Raw genomic sequence first — 16,042 nt, forward strand, 5'->3', positions numbered from 1 at the left:
TTCCTAGGGCTTAGAACAGCACCTGGCACAGATAAAGGGCTCCATAAATATCTGCTGAATGAAGAAATACATTTTGACAGCAACAGGAAATAGGCACTTTCATAAATTTTTTGGTGGAAATGGAACGTGATTCATCTTTTGTGGACTGCAAATACTTATACATAACCTCTGACCCAGCACTTAGAAGAAATCGAAAGATGCACATGCACATCTGTGCAAAGCTGAATATATAAGGATTTCATTCCAAAATTGCATAAACCTGAAAACATCCTAAAAATTCACTAACATAGTATTAGTTAAAGTATGACATTTCCCCAACCATAAAGCATTATACCACCATAAGAAAAAGGAATATATATTAATATGGAATGTCTTCTAAGAAATAATAGTGAGTAAAAAACAAGGTGCTTTATGCTATACTAACATTTGTGAAAAATAAAGATGTTATATATACAGATATGTTGGTATAATCATAGAATAACTCAAAGTAGTTAACATAAGAAACTAGTCACTGTAGATACATGTGGAGAAGAGAAATACTGAAAGGGAGACTTCTTTTTTCACTTTAACCTTATTTAAATTTTTAAAATCGATGAGATGATTCCTTTAAAAACAATTATGAAGTAAAAAACTTGGCAGAGAGGGGAGCTAAGAGGAAAGTAGCAATGATTTCTAAGCTAGCAGCTTCTCGTGGTAAAGGAGATTGCTGAAATATGACTGTGGGAAGTCAATGACAATGGTAAACTATAACCCTGAAGCTTTTAGCAATGGAAAGATAGAAAATGGAATGTAATAAGAAGAAACAGCAGCATGAAACGTAAGAGTTTTAAAAGACTACAGATGTATGAAGGACTGACTGCATATGTAGGCTATGAAAATGAAGAGAATATGGTCCTCTAGGATCTGCTTAAATAAAGAGGGCACTGATAGAGGAAGAATGATGAGTGAAGGATTCACATCAACTAAAACTCAAGAAGAGTAGGGTCTATATAGCAAAACCTGGAAAACATTTTATGATGTAAATTGCCTCACCGAACACCTATCTGTGCTCTCCCTTGTCCCAGGCACATCTGCCTGGTTCCCACTCATTCACTTGTACAGAAAAGGCTCCCACTCCTTTTCATTTCTTCTACTCACCACCTATGGCCTATTTTCTTGTCCTAAGTTGAAGATTTCATGCAGTTTGGTGATGTGAGAGCCTGTATATAGGAAAATCACAAAAGGCTTGAATTCAAGCACCATCTCCAAACTCAGACTGACCTTGGGCCTTTAAGGAAATTACCATATAAAGAGGAACAAAGCAAATAACCTTTTGCCTTAAAGGTTGAGCATATACAATCATGTCACAGAGGGCTTGAGAATATCTGAAGCCTACATCTCAAAGCTGAACCCATTATGCCATGTAAAGATTCTAAATACATCAGAGATGTCACTTTACTTTCAAAAGTTGGATTATACGGAGAAGTTATCCATACATAATGTGGCTATGTTGCTCTAGTTCTCCAGCATCATATACCTATACAACTTCCTCTAAACATCTTTTAATTGTGGCCGAGCCTCCTGGTTGAACTGAACAATCACATCTCTGAATATTTACCTCATCAATGTCTCCCAAGGAACAGAGAAGAGAAAAACGTCTGGGGATAAGTTTGTGGACATAACCCAAAACAGGCACCCCCATAATAAAATACACCCTGTTTAAAAAGCCATACTGATGCAGTATTCTATTCCAGAACAAAATGTTTGGAATCTTAAGTGTTTATATTAAAATGGTATAAGTTATTTATTATATCAACAGGGAGCTTTTTCTCCTTAAAACTGAATCTACAGGAAGACATATCCTATTATCTCAGTTTGAAGAGGAAATGAGGCTGAGAGGATTCAGATTCCTCCACTATCTCAGCCACCCACCCATGCAGTGGCCCACAATCACGTGATGACACACATATTTTCATACACACACAATCTTGCCCTACCACGTGCACACACACACAATTACTCCCAACCACACAAGCCCACAATATGACCCTCCATCCTCACAAAGCCACTTATAATCTTGATCCCACCTCTCTCTCACACTCATCAATTTTACCTGCATGCAGTCTCTCTTCCATTCAACTAACCCCTAAATGTAGTCACACACGCAATCTCATCACGGTCTCACACTCGGGCCCTCCTTCACCCACTCTCGCATACGTGACTGGGCTTGTGGATTTCTCCCCTTCAAACTCCCTAGGCTGCTTTGGTCCCAGACACTCACGTCCTGCATTCGGGTTCGCTCTTCTGGCTCCCCGACACTTTCCGCAGCAGCTTGCCTCTAGGCATCTGCGCGCTCCCAGGGCAAAGCGTAATTCCTACCAGCCTCCCGGGCATTTAACTGAGGCCAAGTCCCGCCTCAGCGCCTAGGGAACGCAGTCTATCTTGGCCGGGTCCACTCCGCCGCTGGCAAAGTCCTGGACTACATTTCCCAGCAGGCCGTGAGGCCCAGGATGTTGCCCGGTGAGCGCCAAAACCTGAAAGAACGCAACTTGAGGCTGGGATGTGTCAAAGAAGTTGCACCAGACAAGGTAAACAGATAAGGAAGGCTTATTATAAAGACTATCGCAGTAGGGAAGAGAGATTGAACTCAACTGGGTATGTAACAGTAGCTGGGGATTTATAGACACTGGGCAGGGTGATGGAGTCAGTGCGGTCGACTTGACTAAAGTTTGGTCGAGGGAGTTCTTGTCAGCTGAGACTCGCGGAAGCCTCAGGTGCGCTGCCGGCTCCAGGCTTCCGCGGCCAGGGGTAATCAGGATGAAGAGGAGATAGCTTTTGGTAGCCTGTCGCTTTCTGGACTACATCTCCCAGAGGCCTCTAGGCCTAGTGCTCCTTCCCGCGAGAACTAGACCTTCTCCTGAGGAGTGGACGGGATTTTCTGACGGGTTGGGGCAAACGGCCTCAGGGTGCTGTGCGAGGTGCTGGACTCTATTTGTTTCAAGTAGAGTGGAGCGGTGCTAACCAGACCGGAGGAGTCGTAGGTGAGATGGCCTGGAGCCCGGGGTTGGAGCCGGGAGTGTCTGGAACCTCCGGCCTCTACGGTAGCCAGCTGGGAAGGGGCGATCGTGAGGAGTGTGTGTCTGATTGTGGTTGTGTCTCTGTGTCTGTGTGACCTTGTACCAAACTGTGAGGGCGGGAGACGGGCTTGATTGTGGATTTGATTGTGCAGGTGTGTTGGGGGTTTAATTGTGTGGCCGGGTGTGGAACTGTTTGCGAGTGTGAGGTTCCTTGACCGCGGTTGTAAAACTGTGTATACACTTGGGATGTGTGTGTGTGTGTTTATGATCATTTGCTGAGCCGTGGGTGTGGGATGGCTTAACTGTGAGATTTGTGTCTGTTTCTCCTTGGGATGTGTGTGTGTGTGTGTGTGTGTGTGTGTGTGTGTGTGTGTGTGATATTGTTGGTGGTAGGGTGCGTGTGAATTTGTCAGTGTCCCCATGATGTATGTCACTGGGAATGTGAGTACGTGGGGGTGCCTATGACTGCGATTGTAACTGACTGTCCCCGGGGTGTGTATGATTGCGTGGCCGTCTGCAGCCCATTTTGTTGAGGTTTGGGGTGCCTGTGTGCCCGTGGTGTGAGTTCCTATGATTATGTATCCATATAGCACTGTAGGTGTGGGGCGCCTTTGTCTGTGCCTTTGTGACTCCAGCGCTCTTTTACCAGGAGACCTCTGTGAGCTCAGGGACACATTCTGCCCAGAACTGCAAATGACCGTGCTTGTCTGTAATGCTGGTATTGAGCAGGACGCCCAAGACTTGTCTGACCTAATATCTGTAGGTGGTGGGTGGTAGGTTGACTTGGGCTCCCAGAGAGCCTGGTTTTTCCTGACTCCTTTCTCTCTCTCCAACTCTTCTCTGCTTGCAGAGTCTTCCAGAGTGGCGTAAAGAATGGCTGTTGAACATCCACAAGGCACCTGCAAGGTAGCTTGTCGTTTCCCCTTGTTTCCTGAAATCCTCTTTTCTATGTCAGGATATGACTTGGTTTCCTTCTCTTGAAAATTCTTGCCTGTCAGGTGACCTGATCTATGGAATTTTTCCTTTGAGAAATGTGATTTGCTCCAAAACCCAACCCACACACGTGACCTTCTCTTCCTAATTTGACAAATGGTTTAATTTTTCTTTATGCCCTCTTAGAAAAATATATTTCTTTTTTATTATAAAATGAAATTATCTTAAATAATTTCAAAAGTACAATTCCCAATGAAGAAAATTTAAATTCCCAGTTAAAACCAATGCTAACTTTTTGATAATTTCTTCCCAGTATGTTTTATGTACATATATAAAGTGTGATATTTAAAAATTGATTTTACTCAGCATTTACCGTTTTATAGCCTACACTTTCACATAAAATTATATTTAAGTATTTCCCCACATAATTTAATATTGGAAACATTTTTAGAGGTGCATATTTATTTGAATGTCTGTCTTTTTTTTTCTTTCAAATTAGATACAGAAATGGCATTTAACACCCATTTGTGCAAATAATTATAAAGACCGATGTAAGGAATACCCAGGTCAAGAAAAAGAATACAGCCATCTCTAAAGCAGCCTCTGATGTACCCCTCCACAATCACAAACAATTATACTCTTCTGGTGATAACCACTGTGATCATTTCTTTGTCTTTCATTAGAGCTTTGATATGAATTCCAAAACCACATAGACTTAGTTTTTGTCTGTTTTCTATCTTTGTATGAATAGACATTCTTTTGTGTCTTTTTTCATGAAAAACGTTTGTGAGCTTCATTCATATTTCCTATAACTACAGTTCATTTTTTTCCATTGCTCTCTATATACTATCTTGTATAATAGTATCAGTTTACTACTTACCTATTCTACTCTTCATGGACATTTGACTTGCTTCTAGTTTTTGGCTGCTATAAGCAATGTGACTACAAATGTTTTGTGCACATATTTTGGTACACATGTGCTTGTATTTCTTTAATATATATACTAAAATTGTAATTAAATTGTTGAGGGATTGGGTTTGCGCATCTTCAATTTTACTAGACAGTGCCGGACTGTTCTCTAAATATACTATGCAAGTTTTTTACTTGAATCCGCAGTTTAAAAAGGCTCCTTTTGTTTCACAGTCATGCCAGCTCTTGGCATTGTCACACTTTAAAATTTTTGCCAATTTGGTAGATACCTAGTGTTATCACATTTAATTGATATGCCTGTATTATCAATGAAATTGAACACTAATTCTTGCCCGCCTGGATATCCTCTTTTGTGAAATGCTTGTTCAAATATTTTGCCAATTTTTAACTGGGTTGTTTTTCTCTAACTGATTTATAGCAGTTGAATATATATATAAAATATATATACATAATATATATCTTCTATATTTTAGTTTACTGTCAGTTGCACATGTGACAAATATTATCTTCTACTCTGACTTGGTTTTTCACTCTGGTGTCTTCAGGTGAATAGAGGTTTTGGATTTCAATGTGATGAAATCTTTTTCAATAGTGCTTGTTTAAGAAATTTTCTGCTACCTCAAGGTAATGAAGATTTTCTTGTGTTCTCTTCTAAAAGCTTCCTCGTTTTTAGCTTTAACATGTATGTTTTTACACTACCTGGAATTGATTTGTGTAGGGTAGGGATTCAATTTCATTTTATCCCCCATGTGAGTATCCAGTTGCTCCAGTATCATTTATTGAAAAGTTCATCTTTTCTACACTGAGCTGCAGTGCCATTGTAGCCAAAAATCAAGTGACCATTATGGCCACATCTGTTTCTGGACTTTATGTTTTGTTCCATTGCTCTGTTTGTCTCCCCTTGCAGCAATACTCTGCTATCTTATTCACTGTGACTTTATAATATTTGGAACAAGTCCTCTTACCTGCTTGTTCCTCAAGAATGTCTTGGCTGTTTGTGTTTCTTTGCATATTCCATATACATTTTTGAAATAGTTTGGTTCCACTCAAACATCTTTTGGGATTTTGATCGAATTGCATTGTGTCTATAATTATGTGAGTAGAAATTTGGGGAATCTTCTAATAACATGAATCTCTCAATTGATGTTACATTTTCTGCATGTTTCTCATCAAAGTCTTGATTATCTCCTGTAAATAGTCTTTGGCAGGGACTTTCCTGGCAGTCCAGTGGTTAAGACTCCGAGCTCCTGATGCAGGGGGCACAGGTTCGATCCCTGGTCAGGGAAGTAAGATCCCACATACCGCAAGGCGCTGCCAGAAAAAAAAAAATAGTCCTTGGCAAATAGGAATAATTTAATCCATCGTATATAGTATTTCCCTTTTGCGTTGACTGCCAGGAATTTGAGCACTTCAGAAATGATCAATTGTAGTAATAATCTTATCCTGGGTTTTTGACATTGAATACCTATGATGTATGACCTTTGTTTATGATTAAAATTTTTTCTTTATTCTTAGCCTCCTCAAATACATTTTTGGAAGCGGGGGATATAAAAATGAGATATAGACTTAGATACAGATGTAGATATTTATTGTCTAATATTTTTATTTTAATAACATTCTTGTCTAATCAAGTCAGATTTGTGTGGTACCTTTTGCTGTTCTCCCTATATTATATTTCTTTTTTAACTACTCTTTCCACTTCTCTTCCCCAGCCCCCTCAACCCCCTCCCCCACACTATCCTCCATCAGGCAGTGTCTGCCTCTGCCTCTTTGCCATCTATTCTCACTAACACTTTAGTTTAAATATTGGCTCCCTCAGAAAAAAAAGAAACAAATCATCCCTCGGGTTATTTTACCTACACTACTAGTCTCTGTAACATGGTATAAAAATTAGGGATTCTAGTATCAAATGTGACATCTGATCTCAGCTACACCACCTACGAGCTGTTTAACCTGTAAACAAGAGGTTCTCATTCTCAATGTTGTTGAGAATGAAATAAGATATGTAGAACACTTGGTACACATCAGAAATTCAATAAATGTTAGCTCCCCTCTCCTTTATTTCCCATTCTTGGGACCTCTAAATCAATTATGGTATAAAGTGGTTGCCTAAAAGTCTTTTGGTGGGTCCCAAAGTCTTTTGGTGGGTCCCAAGAGATCTTTTTTTTTTTAATTGCTGAGGTATAATCGACATATAACATTATATTTGTTTCAGATGTACAACGTAATGATTCAATATTTGTACATACAGTTGACCGTTAATGTGGAGGTTAGGAGCGCTGACTCTGCACAATCAAAAATCTTCATATCACTTACAGTCGGTCCTCCATATCCATAGTTCCTCTGTATCTGCATTCTTGGATTTAACCAACCACAGATCCTGTAGTACTATAGTATTTACTACTGAAATAAATCTGCTTATAAGTAAAACTACTCAGTTCAAACCCATGTTGTTCAAGGGTCAACTGTATTGCAAAATGATCACCACAGTAAGTCTAGTTAACATCCATCACCATACATAGTTACAATTTTTTGTCTTATGAATTTTAAGATTTACTCTCTTCATAACTTTCAAATGCAATACAGTATTATTAAGTCTACACCATGCTGTACATTATATCCCCAAGCTTTATTTATTTTATAACCGGAAGTTTGTACCTTTTGACCCCCTTTACCCATTTCACCCAACCCCACCCCCTCACCCCCTGTCTCTGGCAACCAACAATCTGTTCTCTGTATCTATGAGCTTGGTTTTTGTTTGCTTATTTGTTTAAATTCCACATATAAGTGAGATCATAGGGTGTTTTTCTTTGTCTGTCTTACTTCACTTAGCATAATACCCTCATGGTCCATCCACACGGTTGCAAATGGCAAGATTTCATTATTTTTCATGGCTGACTAGTAGTCCATTGTGCATTGCCTACCTATTGTTATATTATTTGAATAGTTTGTATTATGTATTTGAATTTTTAAAATTTATGTCTCTGTGCTTGTACCTGTGCCATGTTTAGATCATTTCTTTTTTAAAATCTTTGAATACTTGGTCAAATATGTCACTTTTCTGAAGATAGCTGTATAGTTTATTTCTTTCATTACAAAAAAATTATTTATTACAACAAATTTGTAAAATACAGAGAAGCACAAATAAGTAACAAAAGTTATCTATAATCCTGTCAGTTAAAGACAACTGCTGTCAATACTGAGAATTCATTTCTAAATGTGATCATACTATGGCTACTGACCTGTAACCTGCCTTTATCATGCCAAAATATCAATACATTGTGAACAACTGTCCATGTCTTTACACATTTATCTTTACCATGAGTTGTGATGGCCTTATCATGTTACCATTTTACCAAGCCCCCTTTTTTGAACATGGTTTGCTTACAAATTATTGCCATTATAAACAATGAGCATCTCCTTAGACCGAATGCTAGTGCTTTCCTTTTTAAATTTTATTTTTAGTTAAATTATATTTAGTTAATAACCATAATTTTGTTATAAAAATAATTTGTATGTTATGAAGGGGTTCAGGTCTGATGTAACTACAATCCCCAATCCAAGGTATCTACTCAAAGTACCCAAAGGTAGCCACTGTTATCAGTTAATTATTTATCCTTTTAAAATATCCTTTTACATGCATACACATGTAAATGTGTATGTGGTACTGTTTTGTCACTTAAAAATATTTCTATATAAAAAGGATTATAAGTGTATCCTGCAAAATGTGGAAAGTAAATGAATTATAGAGTGGATCCAAGGATTGAGTTGGTTCACATAAAACACTTAAAAGAGGACCTGCCCATTTACTTAGTGTCAGTTAGTTATTGTTACTGTTTGTGCTTTTTATTCTGTGTGGAGAATTGTTCACTTAAGTATAGAGCTCATTTTAATTGCTTCATGTAAGGCCATATTTTATAATATGAAATCATGGAGATAATAGAGTACACATATTCTAAACTTCAGTAAACACTTCCAGTACACCCAGCTGTCTCTGCTGGAACCTGTGTTTCCACTGCAATTAGGTTACTTTTGGCTGCATAAGGCAGAAAAACACAACTGCAACAAATAGAACAGAGAGTTAATTATTTCATTTAATTTAAGCTGGTTATTCTTAACCTTGGTTACTGATGTCTGGGTCCCACTCCCAGCGATTCTGATTTAATTGGTCTGGGATATAACCTGGACATCATCATTTTTAAAAGATCACCAGGTAATTCTAGTGTGCTGCCACAGTTGAAAATTAATGACTTAAAGTCATACAAGATGACAAGAAAAACATTAAGAGTTAATTGGTCTGGAGTGGGGTTCAAGCTTTAGAATTTTTTAAAAAGCTACCTAATTGATTCTAATAGCAATCAATTCAGAACCACTGGCCTAGGCAAATAATGATTCATTTTCTGGAGCTGATGAAAAAAAGCTATGGAAAAAAATTCTTGTAGCAAGGAAGTAGAGGAGGGATGATTTTGAGGGGGGCAGTCAGTAGTATCTGTCATACCTGTGCCCTTACCAGCAATTAACAATAGGAAAATATCACCGTTTGGTCATTTTAGTGGTGTTTTGGGATAAAACCTAAAGGAGATGGTATACATACATGTTTAATCAGCAGTCTTCATTTTTTTTCAAAAGCAAGGTTTGACTTTTGTGAATCTTACATATTTTAAATCTTCATTAATTTTTTTCTGCTTTTTTATTTGAGATTCTTTTGTTGCAGTATTGAATTCAAATCAGTTTTATTTTTTAAAAGGAGTTTAATGTTATTAAATTTTCTTTTTGGGGGGGTAATTTTCTTTCCTATGTCCAGGTTTTTTACATGTATTGATCTCCTTTTCACTTCATTTCTAGGTATTTTATATTTCTATTTAGTTTCATATTTAACATGAGAATTATTTAGGAATATGTCTTGTTTTGGGTAACTTTTAAATTTTGATTAAGTTTCAAACTTGCAGGAAAGTTACAAGAATAGTACCAAGTATTCTTGGGTACTCTTTGCTCAGATTCACCAATTGTTTACATTTTGCCCCATTTGTATTATCATTCCTGTGTGCACTTGCAATTGTTCTGCGTATCTATATATGCATGTGAGGACACACACACATACACAATACACACATTTTATCTGAACCATTTAAGAATAAGTTGCAGACATTTGCCTCTTTACCCTTAAACACTTCAGTGTGTTATTTCCTAAGAACAAGAGTATTCTCTTACATAACCACAGTACAGTCACTAAAATAAGAAATTTAAATAACAGTGCAATACTGTTATGTAACAGTCCATATACAAAATTTTTTGCTAGTCTCAATAATATTCTTTGTAGCAATTCATCCTACTTACACCACACCCTCTCTCCCTGACTTGCTATCCAGGATACAGTCTAGGATCACACATTGAATTTAGTTATCATGTCTCTTTTTAGTCTTTTTTTTTTTTAAGATTTAATTTTATTTATTTTTGGCTACCTTGGGTCTTCATTGCTGCAGGCTCAGTAGTTGTGGCACGTGGGCTTAATTGCACCACAGCATGTGGGATCTTCCCAGACGAGGGCTCAAACCCGTATCCCCTGCATTGACAGGTGGATTCTTAACCACTGCACCACCAGGGAAGCACCTTGGACTCATTTTTTAATCTGCTCCTTATTGTGGTTATGTTATTCATTTCAAATACTTTTAGGTTCATTTATTCCCTTTGTATTCTGTTTGATTTTTTAATTAATATTAATCCATTCTTGTTTATTTGATTGTATGAACATGGTTCCAAACATTAAAACTATACAAAAAGATCAGTTAGTGTCACTGTGCTCCCATAACCTTCGTTTTAGTGAATATTGTGCACTGAATTGTGTCCCCCCACCAAATTCATATGTTGAAGCTCTAACCCCCCAGTACTTTACAATATGACTATATTTGGAGACAGGGTTTTAAAAGAGATGATTAAAACGAGGCTGTTAGGGTGAATCCTAAACCAATCTGACTGGTATCCTTATATGAGAGGAAATTTAGACACACAAAGAGACACCAGGGATGCTCACACAGAGGAAAGACCATGTGAGAACACAGTGAGAAAGTAACCATCTGCAAGCCAAGGAGAGAGGCCTCAAAAGAAAACAAACCTGCTGAAACCTTGATCTTGGACTTCTAATCTCCAGAACTGTAAGCAAATAAGTTTCTGTTGTTTATATCATCCAGTCTGTGGTATTTTGGTTTGGCAGCCCTTGCAAACTAATAGTAAGTTATTTCCTCCTGGCTCATAGTATCTATTGTTCCTCTGGAACATGCTGAGGTTGGACCCTTGTTACAGGTCTAGTGGCAACAGAATGGTTCTGGTGGGTCATGAGGAGAATTAGCATGCCTTTTCAGGTACTGCTCCAGGTGATGTTATTATAGGGTTTTCAGTCAGAGGAAAGCTAGTCTCCCAGACACTGGATTGCAAGCTTCCTCCACTGGTAAGAGAGGCCCAAAGCAAGTTGGAGGTTCAAGATTGTCAGTTTCATCTGGGTCCCAACGAGATGTCCCAGTTCCATATTTAAGGATATCATTCTTTCCCAATCAAGTCTCTACCTTTCACATGGAAATCATGGCAAGACTATGAATTCCTATTTATTTCCTTCCTGTTTCTTGGTTTACTCCAAGAAAACTCCAGATATCAAAATGGGTTTTCGATGTAGATGGCATGTAAGAAGAGATAAATGTGTTAAATTTGTTGTGAGTTCTAGCATATCTGAAAGGGCTGTTTCAACCAGTGCATTGGTTCTTTGGCAGGGCATGGGATTCTAATTATTATTTTCTCTCAGAAATTTGAACTTAGGACTTCTGGCTTAGAATATTTTTGAGAACTCCAAAGCTATTTTCGTTCCTGGTCTTTTATTTATGCACTGTGTTTTTACTGTTTGGATTCTTTTAGGGTATTTTCCTTGTTCCTACTGTCCTGGAACCTAATGAAATTATATCTTAGTGTGAATAATTTTTATACTAGGTACCAAGCGAGCCCATTTAATGTGGAGACTTGTGTCCTTCAGTTCTGGAAAATCTTCTTAAATGCTACTTTTAAAAACAATCTGTTTCTGTTTTCTTTGAAAGTTTTCCAACATACAGAAAATTAGAAATAATATTCAGTTCTTTGCCCTATATAGCCATCAGCTAAAATCACCAATTGTTAACATCTTACCACATTTGCTTTATTTTTCTAAATACACACACACACGTGCGTGTGCATGCGTGTCCATTTTTTTCCCCTGAATCATTTGAAAATAAGTTGGGGACATCCTGACATTTTACCCTTAATACTTTTAGCGTGCATCTTCTAAGTATAAGGACATTTTCTAAACAATAACAATGACATATCAAATCTTTGAAAATTAATATAAACTCACTAGTACCACCTCAAACATTTCATGTTCAAATCTCTCCAGTGGTTCCCCCAAATGTCTTTTTTTAGCTTATGTTATGTTTTTGTTTATTTACTTGGTTGTTTGTTTGCTTGATCTCAGGTCCAATCAGGATTCATGTATTATTTTGGTTGTTGGGCTTCATTGGTCTCTTTTAATCTAGAACAGCCTCTCATTTTTGTTTGTTTTATATGACACTGAATTCAAGACAGTTGCCTTATAGAATGTCTCACAACCTCCATTTGTCTGATGGTTTTCTTATGGAAATAGGAGGCTTAGATTCAGCTTACCTATTTTGACAAAGGTGGTACGGTGTATTCTATTGCATTACATCAGAAGGCAGAGTGTCAGGTTGTTCCACTGTTGATGATACCAAGTTTCATCATTTAAGGTTAAATGACGGTACTGAGTACCAAACCTTTCCAGTATAAAGGTACATGTTTCCCTTTTTAATTAGTAAATCATATGTGGATTGATGCTAAGAGACTAAGTGAATATCCGTTATCTTGACCATTCACTTTCTGATTTGAGAATCCATTGAGAATCCTTGACTGAATCAATTATTAGATTGGTGATTTCAAAATGGCAATTTTCAGATTCCTTCATTCCTTCTAACATCCTGCCTGATACTTGGCAGATGCTTAGCACACTTTCAAGAATGATCTCCCATTAGATGTTGACCTGGCTTGCATGACTTTCCAATGTCTTTCCTATTTTCTGTTCTTTTTTTAATTGAAGTATAGTTGATTTACAATATTGTGATAGTTTCAGGTGTACAGCAAAGTGATTCAGTTATATATATATATATACACATATATACATATATATATATATATATATACACATATGTATATATTTCAGATTATTTTCCATTATAGGTTATATAGGAATATAGTTCCCTGTGTTATACATTTCCTATTTTCTACTTCCATATTTTTGTACTTTTTAAAGAGATTTTTCATTTATCCTTTAACTCTTCTAATGATATGTTTTTATTCCCACTTTATATTTTCATTTTCTAAGTATTCTTTTTTGTCTCTTATTCCTTTTATGTTATCCTATGCTTCTATCATGTGAAATGGCTTCTCATATCCCTCTGAAGATATTAGTGGTGGCTTCTGGAATTTTGTTTTCCTATGTGGTTTCTCTTCTAAGTTCCTTTGGGCTTTGTTTAATCTCTTTTATGTTACAGGATTTCCTCAAATGATGATATTTGTATCAGTATTATAGAGTACCAGTATTATAGAGTGGACACTGAAAAGCTGATTTAACTTTTTGTATGCCAGTTAGTAGACCTTCTTAAGTACGTAATGCTCCCATTTCTTAAGCCTTTCTGGGGTTTGCAGCATAAATCATCCCCTTCTGGGTTTTCCTTACTTTGGGGTTAGGTTTCATCTTTCTTTGTTAAGTTGTTCGTCATTTCTCTTCATGCTTTCCAGCTTCAAAAGTTTTGTTGCTATTTCCTCTTCAATTTTCTTTGACTTTGTGGGTTCCTTTTGTTAAAAAACCAGTTCATTCCTTTTAGTGAGATTTTTTTAAAGGACAGGAATAACCACATGTGATTCACTTTCACTGTTTGAGAGAAGGTATATCCTTTTCTAGAGAAATATTGTTTTTAGAAGTTTATTTTTAAGAATAATGAATTTTGAGACTAATTTATTATATTAGCCATTCAGTAAATGTATTTTGATCTTTTTGTGTGTGCCAGGGTTCAAGCTGACTAAAGTAACAGACATTACCCTTGCCTTCCTCAATCTTGGCTCTGTGGTAGCAGACAGACATTAAGCAAACATTCAAAAAAATACGAAATTTGCTGGGGACTTCCTGGCGGTCCAGTGGTTAAGACTTCACCTTCCCATACAGGGGTTGCGGTTTGATCCCTGGTCGGGGAGTTAAGATCCCACGTGCCTTGGGGACAAAAAACCAAAACTAAAACAGAAGCAATATTGTAACAAATTCAATAAAGGCTTTAAAAAATATAGGAAATTTTCAATTGTAGGGGATAAATGTGTAATCATTCATTACCAAACACTAAACACAAAGACAGGAAGAAAAAAAGAAAAGTTAAAAAAGTGCTTTGAGAAATAATGGCGAGATGTGCAAAATTAAGACTGAGTATTCAGAAAAGATATTTATTAGGGTATGCTAGTTAGCAGAGATCTGAACAATGACCAGGAACTTGCAGGTGAAGAGTGGGGGCAGTGGGAAGGGAGGTATGGAAGAATATTTCAAGCAGATTAAATTGTTGGGGGAGGGGCATGTTACAGTTTAGTGCATTTGAAGAATGAAGTAAGGCCAGTGTAACTATGGCTTATTGCTGATAGGAGAGAGGTATCATCTTGAAGAGGCAGGCAGTAGGCACGTCTCTGAGGAATTTTAAAGACCAAGTTAAGGAGTGTGGATCTTATCCGAGGGACAGTGGGAAACCATTGAAGCATTCTGAGCAGAACAGTGCCAGACTGAATATCACTCTGGCTGTTAAAGGGTGCAAAACTGGAAATGCAAGCAGCTAGATAAAATACTGCTTTCATATCCAAGTAAAAGATAATTTTGACTAGAATTACCTACTGACAGTGGGAATGGAAAGAACAATTTCAAGACATTTTTAGGCCGAGCCTAAACAAGCTTGCTGTTTGAGTATTGTAGGAAGAGAATGGAGCCGAAATGTTTTCACCTTTTGTGGCTTGAGTTATTTATTTGTTCAGGGTCTTAATTGATGTCTCTGAATCCTTTTATTTTCCTGGTCACTTTTATGGCATATAAGTCTTCCAAAATAATAGCTACCAAACACTGTGGCATTACTTTATACAACGGTGTAAATATCAATACATTAATGTGATTTCAGAATTATTTCAATAATCATCAGAGCTGGGGTTCAGAGTACTCATCTATCTGCATCCTCCTTGCAATTTTCCAGAAATATCACATCACCTCCTATCTTCTTGTCCCTTTTCTCTGATTTTAAAACTACATTCTCAATTACTCTGCTTTTGGCCTTTGCTAAGTCCCCTTTTTTGTTCTCCCAAGGTTCTCCCAAGGTTAGCCTCAAGACTTTGGATTTTACCAAATGGCATAAACAAACTATATTCTAACCACAACAGAATCTTCACTCTATTGCTCATTCCAGACTTACTCAGTTCATTTATATATATATAGAGATAGATATAGATAGATAGATATAGATAGATATCTATCTATCTATATCTATCTATATATATATATATATTTTGTGTGTGTGTGTGTGTGTGTGTGTGGTACATGGGCCTCTCACGCTTGTGGCCTCTCCCATTGTGGAGCACAGGCTCCGGACGCGCAGGCTCAGCGGCCATGGCTTATGGGCCTAGCCGCTCTGCGGCATGTGGGATCTTCCCAGACTGGGGCACGAACCTGTGTCCCCTGCATCGGCAGGTGGACTCTCAACCACTGTGCCACCAGGGAAGCCCCTCATTAATCTTTCATCAAGATACTGCTACATCTGAAGTAACTTTCTCTTCTATCTCCATCAGATTATATGTAATTTATGACCATCTAGCCTAGCTTTTTCCTTCCTGGTGTAGTTACTTAAAGCTCCAAACAACCCTAAGAAATGGGTTAAATGATAATTATACTCATTTTTAAATGTATATGACACTAGTTAACAAAATTGAGTTGGGGCCTGGACATCTTTATATTTATTGAGCTCCCCATGTCTTTAGGGTATTTTTAATCTAAATCACTATTTAGGAACAATTGACTT

The 16,042-nt window shown here is 37.4% G+C and overlaps 2 protein-coding genes across 2 annotated transcripts in view; one reads left to right on the forward strand and one right to left on the reverse strand.

Moving 5' to 3' along the window:
- The window catches only part of LOC132416132 (zinc finger protein 790), a 78,202-nt gene that overhangs the window by 38,959 nt on the left and 23,201 nt on the right, over positions 1-16,042 (reverse strand). The window lies entirely within an intron of this gene.
- LOC132416119 (zinc finger protein 420) overlaps positions 2,494-16,042 on the forward strand; it is a 97,214-nt gene continuing 83,665 nt past the window's right edge. Inside the window, exons 1-2 of the mRNA XM_059999366.1 lie at positions 2,494-2,567; positions 3,907-3,962. The gene's annotated coding sequence lies outside the window, so the exon portion shown is untranslated. The remainder of the gene's footprint in view (positions 2,568-3,906; positions 3,963-16,042) is intronic.

This window comes from Delphinus delphis, chromosome 20, assembly GCF_949987515.2.
Source record: "Delphinus delphis chromosome 20, mDelDel1.2, whole genome shotgun sequence".
Taxonomy (NCBI): domain Eukaryota; kingdom Metazoa; phylum Chordata; class Mammalia; order Artiodactyla; family Delphinidae; genus Delphinus; species Delphinus delphis.